We start from the raw sequence: 9,743 nt of genomic DNA, 5'->3' as shown, positions 1-9,743 counted from the left end.
TTTAGCAGTACCACATATTCTACTGTATTTTATTTTTAAGATTTTGCTGAAAGTGCATCTTTCTCTTAGAGTAATAACTGGTATGCAGAATTAGGAGTGGATGGAGAGAAACACCTTTGCTCTGCCAGATGTATGGCAGCTGCACCTGATATGTTTTCTGCTGGGGAGGGGAAACAAAAACCACATAAACAGCAAATACAGCCTCAAAAGGCAGGTGTGACTCCAGTGTCCTTTGAAACTCTGCCAGGGCTGGGTGCCAGCCCTGATGCCCATATTCCACTCCCTTAGAGGGAGAAAATGAACTCTCAAAGAGAGGAACATACTCTCTCACACACAACACTCCCTGTATCTCTATAGCCAGTCTACTAGGGAAAGGGCTTTAGCCCTAGTCCCTAGATAACAAGTGGGAAGGCCTTTCAGGACATACACACCAGTGTGAAATATATTCCTGGTGGAACAGGGTATTTCAAGTTCCACTGGAGTAATGGGGCTTCTGTCAAAACCTGCACCCCCTCAGGAAGCAGAAATCAAATATAAGATTGTGCTCAAAACATCTTTCCTGATTTAGGAGTGCTTTTTGACTATTTGACTGAGGGAGATTACTTGGGAAAGCACCACGACTCAGAAGAAAAGCAAAGCAGAAAGATATAGAGCCAGAAATGAAACTCAACTGATATAAGTTAAATGGGTTATGTGATTCAAATAGAGCCCCAGTATTGGTATGTAACAGATATGTTTTTTAAAAAATCAATTCACTTTTCCATTATTCCAATGGAAACAACATGGTCTGGTGCTCTGGTGTGTGTTGGCTGTACTAGTATCTATGGTTTCAAGCACTTAGCCCCATGAAATGCTCGGTCATGTGTAGCTGGTCTGGGATATCTTTCCTTTCTACATAGCAGAGTTACTGGTGTTGCAAAAAAAGAAAAGAAAAAGGGGAAAGCAGAAAACTGGTGTGTGGAGAAAGTGATGGACTGTCTTAGCCCTTTCTCCCTTTTCTATTTTCCCCAATAAGTCCAGCTCCCTCAGTTGAAATTTACTCTATAGGGGTAAATATAAAAGGTAGAAGTGTAAAGACTTCAAAATAAAATCACGCCTGTCTTCCACTTTAGTTTTTAGTTATTCTGGCTACACTTCACAAAACAAAAAAGCAAGGGGGAAAACTTTATGTGTAGCACCATGTGTAGTTTAAATCTTATTAAAAGCCTGCTTTTGTGTTCATGGTTTTGATGAAGAAGTACATCACACTATTATTAGGATTTGGAGTGAAATGGCTATAATATCAGTGTTACAACTGTGCTGGAAATACAATATGCAAAAGAGACTTGTATGTAGTTCTGGTTGAACAGTTCATCATAAATATTTGATGCTGAGAGCCTTTTTTTCTCCACTTTATGAATTATAAATAGAGGATACCATAAACATTTTGATTTGCTATAGAAATAGATACTTTCCAACCAATATGCTTCTATACAATTACGTGCAGATATGGCCAGCTTTCATCTTGTCTTCCTGAAGATTTTGCTTAGAGGGAGCTCCTGTGGAATTTGTCTGATACATGCAACCAAACGCATGTGTTCTGGAAGTATAGGATCATCAAGGTTGAATTTGCTGATCACATGATGTCGGAGGTGCTAGAGAAGACAGAGAAAAGGAGGCAACATTCCGTGTATCATTCTGGATTGCTCCCCCCATTCTACTATACAGGTACACATGCTGCATGCTGCAGAGCATGGGTTTGCCCATTGATAAATGAATCCATATTTTGTAGCAAAGGTGTTTTATGAATGGTCACTTATCTGGTGATAGTTGGCTTGGTAGGAGTAACTAAATGTTTTTTATGTGTTTTATCAGACTGCAAACTAAACTGCACCATCATTTAAGAGGGATATAGACAAAATGGAGCATCTGCACAGAGGGGTAGTGAAGATGATGTGTGGCCTGGAGGCCAAGTCCTATGAGGAAAGGCTTAAGGGGTTGGTATGTTTAGCCTAGAGAAGAGGTAATCATGAGATGATATTTCCATTTACAGTGGTACCTCGGGTTAAGTACAGTGGCACCTCGGGTTACATACTCTTCAGGTTACATACGTTTCAGGTTACACACTCCGCTAACCCAGAAATAGTGCTTCAGGTTAAGAACTTTGCTTCAGGATAAGAACAGAAATTGGGCTCCAGCAGCGCGACAGCAGCAGAAGGCCCCATTAGCTAAAGTGGTGCTTCAGGTTAAGAACAGTTTCAGGTTAAGAACGGACCTCCAGAACAAATTAAGTACTTAACCTGAGCTACCACTGTACTTAATTCATTCCGGAGGTCTGTTCTTAACCTGAAGCACCACTTTAGCTAATGGGGCCTCCCGCTGCCACCGCACTACCGGAGCACGCTTAAAGTTCTCATCCTGAAGCAAAGTTCTTAACCCGAGGTACTATTTCTGGGTTAGTGGAGTCTGTAACCTGAAGCGTATGTAACCCGAGGTACCACTGTATTTAAAGGGCTGTCACACTGAGGGACCAAACTTTTCTCTGTTGTTTCAACGGGTTTAAATTTTGAGAGAGGGTGTTTTGACTGAATACTGGCAACAGCTTCCCATGCTAGAATGCTGGAGCAGATGGCCGTGGAAAATAGTGGCCTCTCCTTTCTTGGAGTTTGCACTCTGCTCCATAGGCAACTGGTTGGTTGCTGTGAAAACAGAATGCTGCATAATAGGGACCTTTGGCAGTAGATTTCCAGCATAGGTGGGGGACTTTTGACGTCCCTTCCAACTCCATGGACCTATGATGTAGGATGCTGCATATGTGGCCCATGAGATAAAAGCACGCAGGAGGAGTTGACGTTATGATACAAAGATTATTGTTTCAGTTAAGGCAGACGAGATACGAATATTATCTGGTGCTGCTATATTGGCTTCCTCATAGATTATGTGAATAGTGTTCTGAGGCTGGTGCAGTCACCTGGGGTAAGCCTCACTGAATGCAGGTGGAGATACTTCCAAATAAATATGCATTGGCTTGAGCCTTCAGTTCTGCACTTTGTATTGGTAAGCATGTCAGCCTTTCCCAAGATCTGCCTGATTGGGGGGGGGGGGATGTGTGCGCACACACATACAGTGAAGAGGAATATGGGACTGGCAAATTACCATACATATGTGATACACCAAGTCAGATTATGAGAGAGACAATATGCAGACTAGCATGATAGCTTGGGGGGGGGGGAGAAAAGGTAAAATCACTGGTTTGTTGTCATAGATTTGGGATCCTCAGCTGCTCTGTGTATGTGTGTGTGTGTGTGTGTGTGTGTGTGTGTATGCACATCTCTCTGCAGTAGAGAGATCTGAGTCAGCCACACCTCCACATTCTTATTAATAGATACACTTTAGTTCTCTCATCTCCTGCTGTCAATTCCTTAGATTGTTAGACAATCCTACATAGTGTCAAGAAAGGCAAGGGAAGGAGACAGAATTGAGGGAAACCCACTCAGAAATTTCAGCTTCTTTCTGCTCTCCTCTTAAATGTCACATAATTGCATGCTGCTTCCTTCCTTCCATTCTTTAGGGCATAGAGAAGGGAAAGGTGCACACACACAATCAGGGAGTTGCTGCTGCAGTATATGAACCTCTGAAGATGGCTTATGCTGTGTCAGCCCTTTGGCCCATCCGGTACAGTACTATTACATCACATTGGCAACAGCTTTCTGCCAAGAGTCCAGTCACAGGTGTTTCCTAGCCCTGCTATATCTGAAATGCTTGAATGAAGATGCTACAAACTGAACACGGATCATGAGCATTAAAGCGGCCCCTGAGGGAATGGCCTCCTAATCCCGAGTGAGTTTCATCACGTGCAAGAAAACCTTTTCAAGTGAAGGGAGGACAAAGTCCTGGCTATATTCTTCCTCCATTGGCTGTGTTCCACCTGCAATGTCAGAAGCAGTATGCCTCTGAATACCAGTTGCCAGGAATTGCAGGTGCGAGGAGTGCTGCTCCCCCCAGTGCTGCTTGCAGACTTCCCAAAAGCAATTGGTTGGCCACTATGTGCATGCACGCACACACAGTGCTTTAGCTGAGATTCCTGCGTTGCAGGGGGTTGGACTAGATGACCCTTGGGGTCCCTTCCAACTCTGATTCTAGTCTGTGAACATAGGCACAGGTTGTATATATGTGTAATTAAACTATATCATAAATATCACACTCTCTGTTCTCCTTCATTTCAAGGAACCCGAACACTGGTTAAGCACTTGAGGTGGTGTGCAACAATATATCTCTTTTTTGCAAAATTAATCCAAAAGCTTTGGGAAGATCCTGAATGCCTCTGAAGCAACCTCCTTCAGTTTGGGACTTGTATCAACCAAATGCACACCCCTAATAGCCACAGAAAGCTGTGGGAAACCCTAAAAAATGGAATTGTAAGGGTAGGTTTCTAATTCCATGGACACCAGTGATTAAGCATATACAACCAGGGTAACAGATGTTTCACATGAGCAAGAAACAATACGCTTTTTAATACTTTTCAGCTAAGTGTGCCCAGCTGAGTTCACAGCTCAGGCAAAGTTCCACTCAAAATGTGTGCTTGATTTAAAAGAGGATTATTTCATATTCCTCTCTTTCTCCTTACCCCGTAGCTTGTCCTCCTACTCACACTTCTATTTAAAGGCTCATAAATCAGTTCAAACTTTTCACTTTAAAAAAACCATCATTCTATTTCTATAAATGACTAAATGATGTCTCATATTATTATTATTACAAAGAATGGTATTAGAAGACAAATGGATTCCTTTCTTTCTTCAAAATGTTCACCATTTCATTGTTTTTGATTCCATTTTGTATTTTTCCCCGACATCATTTTATTTTTCCCAAAGAAAGAAAGGAAAAACGGATAAATGTTTTTGGAAAAGATAAAACCAATTGTACATCTAAATATACAAATAATGGGTTGGATCCAAAGAACCACATTACTAGGCTATGCTTGAAAAGTGTCCAATAACTGCAACTAGTACAAATGCTGCAGTCAGGTGGCTGCCAGGTGCGAGGCATTTTTGTCTCTCTTCCAATTACTGGCCACAGTTTCCTGGTCACAAATGGTAAAGTGATATTAAGAGTGCAGTGCCTGCAACCATCTGCTTTATTCTACCATGCTACTTCCTTCTGTGTCCATAATCATAACATCTGATTACCCCTTAGATATGTATCAAGCAATATCATGACCATAATTACATACAGATTTTATTTCACCTGATACATCCCTAAGGTTTGCACTAACAATCACAGCCCTCACAGTTCTCAAAAATAGGATGTCTACTTCACAGAGGACACTCCAAGAGAAAACCTATGCTATAAAGAAAAATCTGCCAAACAGCTCTACAGGTCAACTTGGTCCCAATGTTTGGGCATCGCTTTGAATTGAAATTGTATGCTGTCAGTGCAGTTTAATTTAAGTCAAGCATCTTGCACTTCCAAAGCATAAGGCTTAAATTGCTAACAGCCTGTTTGCAGATAGAAACCTTTTTCTCTGCTACTAAAGCTGAAACAAAAGGAAAGCATAAAAAGGAAAACATACTTTATAAGCTTCACAGACTCAAAAAAAAGTTATGAAGGTGAAAAGCACTATCTATTTAAGGGTACGGTACCCCTGGATGGTTAAGTCCAGTCAAAGTCAAAGGTGACTACAGTGGTACCTCGGGTTAAGAACTTAATTCATTCTGGTGGTCCGTTCTTAACCTGAAGCACCACTTTAGCTAATGGGGCCTCCCGCTGCTGCCACGCCGCCATGACGCAATTTCTGTTCTCATCCTGAAGCAAAGTTCTTAACCCGAGGTACTATTTCTGGGTTAGTGGAACTGAACTGATCTGATCTGTACCTCTTGGACTAATGTGAGGGTCAGTACACATCTATTCATTGTAACATAGTTCTGCCTCTCTGTTTAGAAATACATAGCTTGAGGGAGAAATTCTGCATAAATGTTTGCATAAAATACATATTTATATGTGATCCTTCCCAGCAGAAACAGGATGGTAGATTTTCAAGTAAGCTTATGCGAATGACATGGACCAAATACAGATTAATATATATAATTGAGAACTTCCAATTAATAGTACATACAAAATTCAGTTAAACACCATGAAACATCTATAAATTTGCGTGGACAGGCGGAGTCCCCAGATCCCGAGTGGTCCCCCCCCGTCATGTGGAATAACGACTCTAGACAACGTGCTATGGGATTAAATTGGCCACAACTTTATTAAATTTCAAATGTGGGTAGACCTTGGCTCAGGCATTGGGCGTTCTCCCTCCCTAGTCCCCAGCCGGGGACCTAGGGAGCATCAGGGTTATCCAGTGTGTGTGGGGGTGGGTGGGCCGGCTCTGGAGAACATATGTTCAAGCAGAGATAGCCGCCCCCGTTACGCCGCCGCAGGGGAGAGCAATGACGACCTTTCGGCGTACGGCCAAAGCCTCCCTTCAAAAACCCCTTTAACGGGGAACCCTGGTATCGCCACCGCAAAGAGGAAGATGGACTAAAGGATTCCGCCCAAGGCCTGATACCGCCAAAGTTGTGACGTTTTGCTACGGGAAAGGCGAAACCTGCCAATGCAGGGAAATTCCTTTCCGGCCCTTTAACAGCGACCTTATCGTAGCAGCGCCCGCATACCTGTGGAGACAGGTTAACCTGCAAAACCTATGAAGAAAAGTTAACCTGCAAAAGAAGACATTAACTGAGGGTGGGTAGGGTGGGAGAAGCTCTGGAGCCAAGTGAAGATTACCAATTAAGATCCACCCTCTATTGTGTGGGCAGGTAATCCCTCCCCTTACCTGGCCTGGTTTCCCTGGCAACGCTTCCCCCAGGTGGGATTGGACAACTCACTGGGGTAGGCGGGGACCTCCAGGTATCCCACCTGAGGGAAGGCAAAGCCTATGCTGATGGGGCCACTCCAGATCCAGGGCTGCACGCGTCCATGCAAAAGGCGCCCCCCATTTTAAGTGGGGAGCGGTCATTATCCCCACAACACAAATTCCTAAATGCAAGCCTACATAACTAAAGGTGGCTCAAATAGTGAGTACTTATACTGATTTTAAATGATAAAATTAATATATTTTTTAAAAACCCTCAAATATTCACTAATGAGAGCAATTGTGTCTTGATTCCCTTTTCAAAGAAAAATGCCTACTCACGGTCACAGTTCATGATCCCAGTCTGAGGACACATAATGCTGAAGCTAAGCAGACCTGTGTCTGGTCTGGGCTGAGATGGGAGATCTCCTGGGAATGTCAACTATGCTTGTCTTGAGTTCAACTGTGGAAGAAAGGTGGGAATAAAAATGTACTTATTAATTTGATCTGTATATGCCCTGATACATCTGGGATGTTCCATTTATATGTTAATAGCACCATAACTTGTTACCATGGAAACACCTATGATGTTGTAAACAGTAAATGGTTAAAATTAAATCACCGAAGAGATCACCCAAAAGCAAACAAGAACACCTGTAGATATTTGTAAAAAAAATACAAAAAACCAACCCAAGATTTCATAAGCCTGGTTTGTTTTTTTTAAGGAACAGCACAAACAAGAAAATTAAGCCTGCAGTTATTTTAAAATGCATTTTAAAAAGTTTGTTTAAGTCTTTGAGTTCTGGAGAAACACTGACATTGACAGATGTATTCACCCGTCAGTCTCTCTTAACTGACACTTCATCTCACAGTATTTAAATAACTTTGTATGGTACCATATGCTACATTTGGTACAAAATGCAAGATATTCTATAGATAACATTTCTGTTAGTGCAAGCAGGGAAAGAATGTCTGCACCGATGATGTGGTTGCCTTCATTGATGTGACTACTGGCAGGCTTGGAATAAAAAACACTATAAATGCTGAATAGTCTCAATCCACATGTGTTATTTTGATTGCCATCAGCAATGTGTGGTTTAGCTGTCTGCTGCTGCGACATCTATTTTTTGCTTTCACCATCATACTTTCTATACTAGTTTCCTAATTAATTTTTCCATGACACTCAGTGGTGGCTACAGTCACGAACCACATCCTAGAAGAGTTTGGATTTGATATCCCGCCTTTCACTCCCTTTAAGGAGTCTCAAAGTGGCTAACATTCTCCTTTCCCTTCCTCCCCCACAACAAACACTCTATGGGGTGAGTGGGGCTGAGAGACTTCAAAGAAGTGTGACTGGCCCAAGGTCACCCAGCAGCTGCATGTGGAGGAGCGGAGACGCGAACCCGGTTCCCCAGATTACGTGACTACTGCTCTTAACCACTACACCACACTGGCTCTACTTGTGGTGAATGTGTGCATGTACCAAGATGGTCTACCAGGCTTGCACGCTGAGCACACTGCTTTATGGAAGTGAGTTGCGGGCAACTTACAACCGTCAAGAGTGACGGCCTCAACGTCTTCCACATGGGCTGCATCAGGAGGATTTTGGATATCATGTGGCAGAACAGAATTCCAAACAAAGATGTGCTCTCTCAAGTCCACATGTTCACACTCCTGTCTCAGTGACATCTACACTGGCTTGGTTGTGTCCCCAGAATGGAAGATTCTACAGGGAGCTGGTTTCAGGCACCAGGCCCATTGGCAGACCGACTGTGATACAAAGATGTCCGCAAACATGACAGGAAGGCTGGCAACATCAGCCCCATCCTGTGGGAATCCCTTGCAGATGACCACAGAGCCTAGAGACAGACAGACAGGTTGTGTGTCCATAGCAATGGCCAGCGGAGGAATGACTGCTGGGAGGAGAGCAGAGAGAAGAAACACCATGGTGCTTTAGAAGAAGATGATAAATGCCATCCACAGTCACTTTAGAATCACAGTTGGAAAGGACCACAAGGGTCATCTAGTCCAACCTCCTCCTGAATCTTTTTGCCTAATGTGGGGCTCAAACCCAGAACCCTGAAATTAAGAGCCTCATGCTCTACCGACTGAGCTATCTCTGGGTTGTGGTGTGTGTATATATTTTGCCAGTCTTAACAGTACCCTTCACTTACTTTCAGTTTCTTGCATGTATTGCTCATCCAAACACATTCAGGAATGAAATGTCAGAGGTATTTTGTGTGAAGAATATAAGCACATAAAGTGCACATTATCTCATATTGTCAAGTAGTATTATGAAATCATTGACATGGCATACTTTTAACTTCAGCTTACTTCAAGTGCTACACAATGAAATTGTCTTGGGAAAGTTTGGAAATGTTGAATATATGGATAATGAGAAGCATCTGACAATTATTCATCCCTTTGAGGGGTTTCAAAACTTGGGAAATATGCTGCTAGATTCTATGATGAATAAGGCAGAGAAAAGGCGTCTAAAAAGACATGGTGAAGCATAGGAAGAAATGTAGTTTTCTTTTTCAGCTACTCATTATATAAAAAGTGAAGTTATATTAAAGAACAAGACTTAAATGTAAATGAGATTCCATGTAGGGTCATAAGCTGCCTGCAGGCCCAAAAATCTGCAGTATCAATATTCAGAGTTTGATATGAAAAGAATAAATAATTATTTTGCTGAATCATAACTCTGTTGTATATGATAGCTTTCTACTATACTTCACAATATGAAAGGATCATTTTGAACACCTGAAGAGTATTATCAGAGCGCAGCTTGGATGACAAACCAAGGCAGGTTTGTAAGACTCACCTCAATGTGAAGCAAACATCACAATCCTGAAAATCCTTTTCCAGCTAGGTAGGGTTGCCAACTCTGGCAGAAGAAATTCCTGGATATCTGCCCCCCAACCCA

General features: G+C 42.4%; 2 long non-coding RNA genes across 4 annotated transcripts in view; one reads left to right on the top strand and one right to left on the bottom strand.

The window, feature by feature from the left end:
* Nucleotides 1-471: 471 nt before the first annotated feature.
* On the top strand, nt 472-3,818 carry LOC309340263. The gene is made up of 4 exons (XR_014155907.1): nt 472-719; nt 1,487-1,707; nt 1,855-1,976; nt 3,551-3,818. It is a non-coding gene; the product is annotated as an uncharacterized lncRNA (long non-coding RNA).
* Nucleotides 1,541-9,743, bottom strand: part of LOC309340261 — a 41,447-nt gene continuing 33,244 nt past the window's right edge. For 2 of the 3 annotated variants that reach the window (XR_014155902.1, XR_014155905.1), the window contains 2 exons: nt 7,160-7,280; nt 1,552-1,634 (listed from right to left, as the gene is read on the bottom strand). This is a non-coding gene — a long non-coding RNA (uncharacterized lncRNA). Of the gene's footprint in view, nt 1,635-7,155; nt 7,281-9,743 lie in introns of all 3 variants that reach the window. The other variant, XR_014155904.1, reaches the window with a different exon arrangement.

Source organism: Podarcis erhardii (genome assembly GCF_964252035.2).
Source record: "Podarcis erhardii genome assembly, chromosome: 4".
NCBI lineage: Eukaryota > Metazoa > Chordata > Lepidosauria > Squamata > Lacertidae > Podarcis > Podarcis erhardii.
The sequence above is the reverse complement of the archived record's forward strand: the minus strand, read 5'-3'. Positions and strand labels throughout refer to the sequence as shown.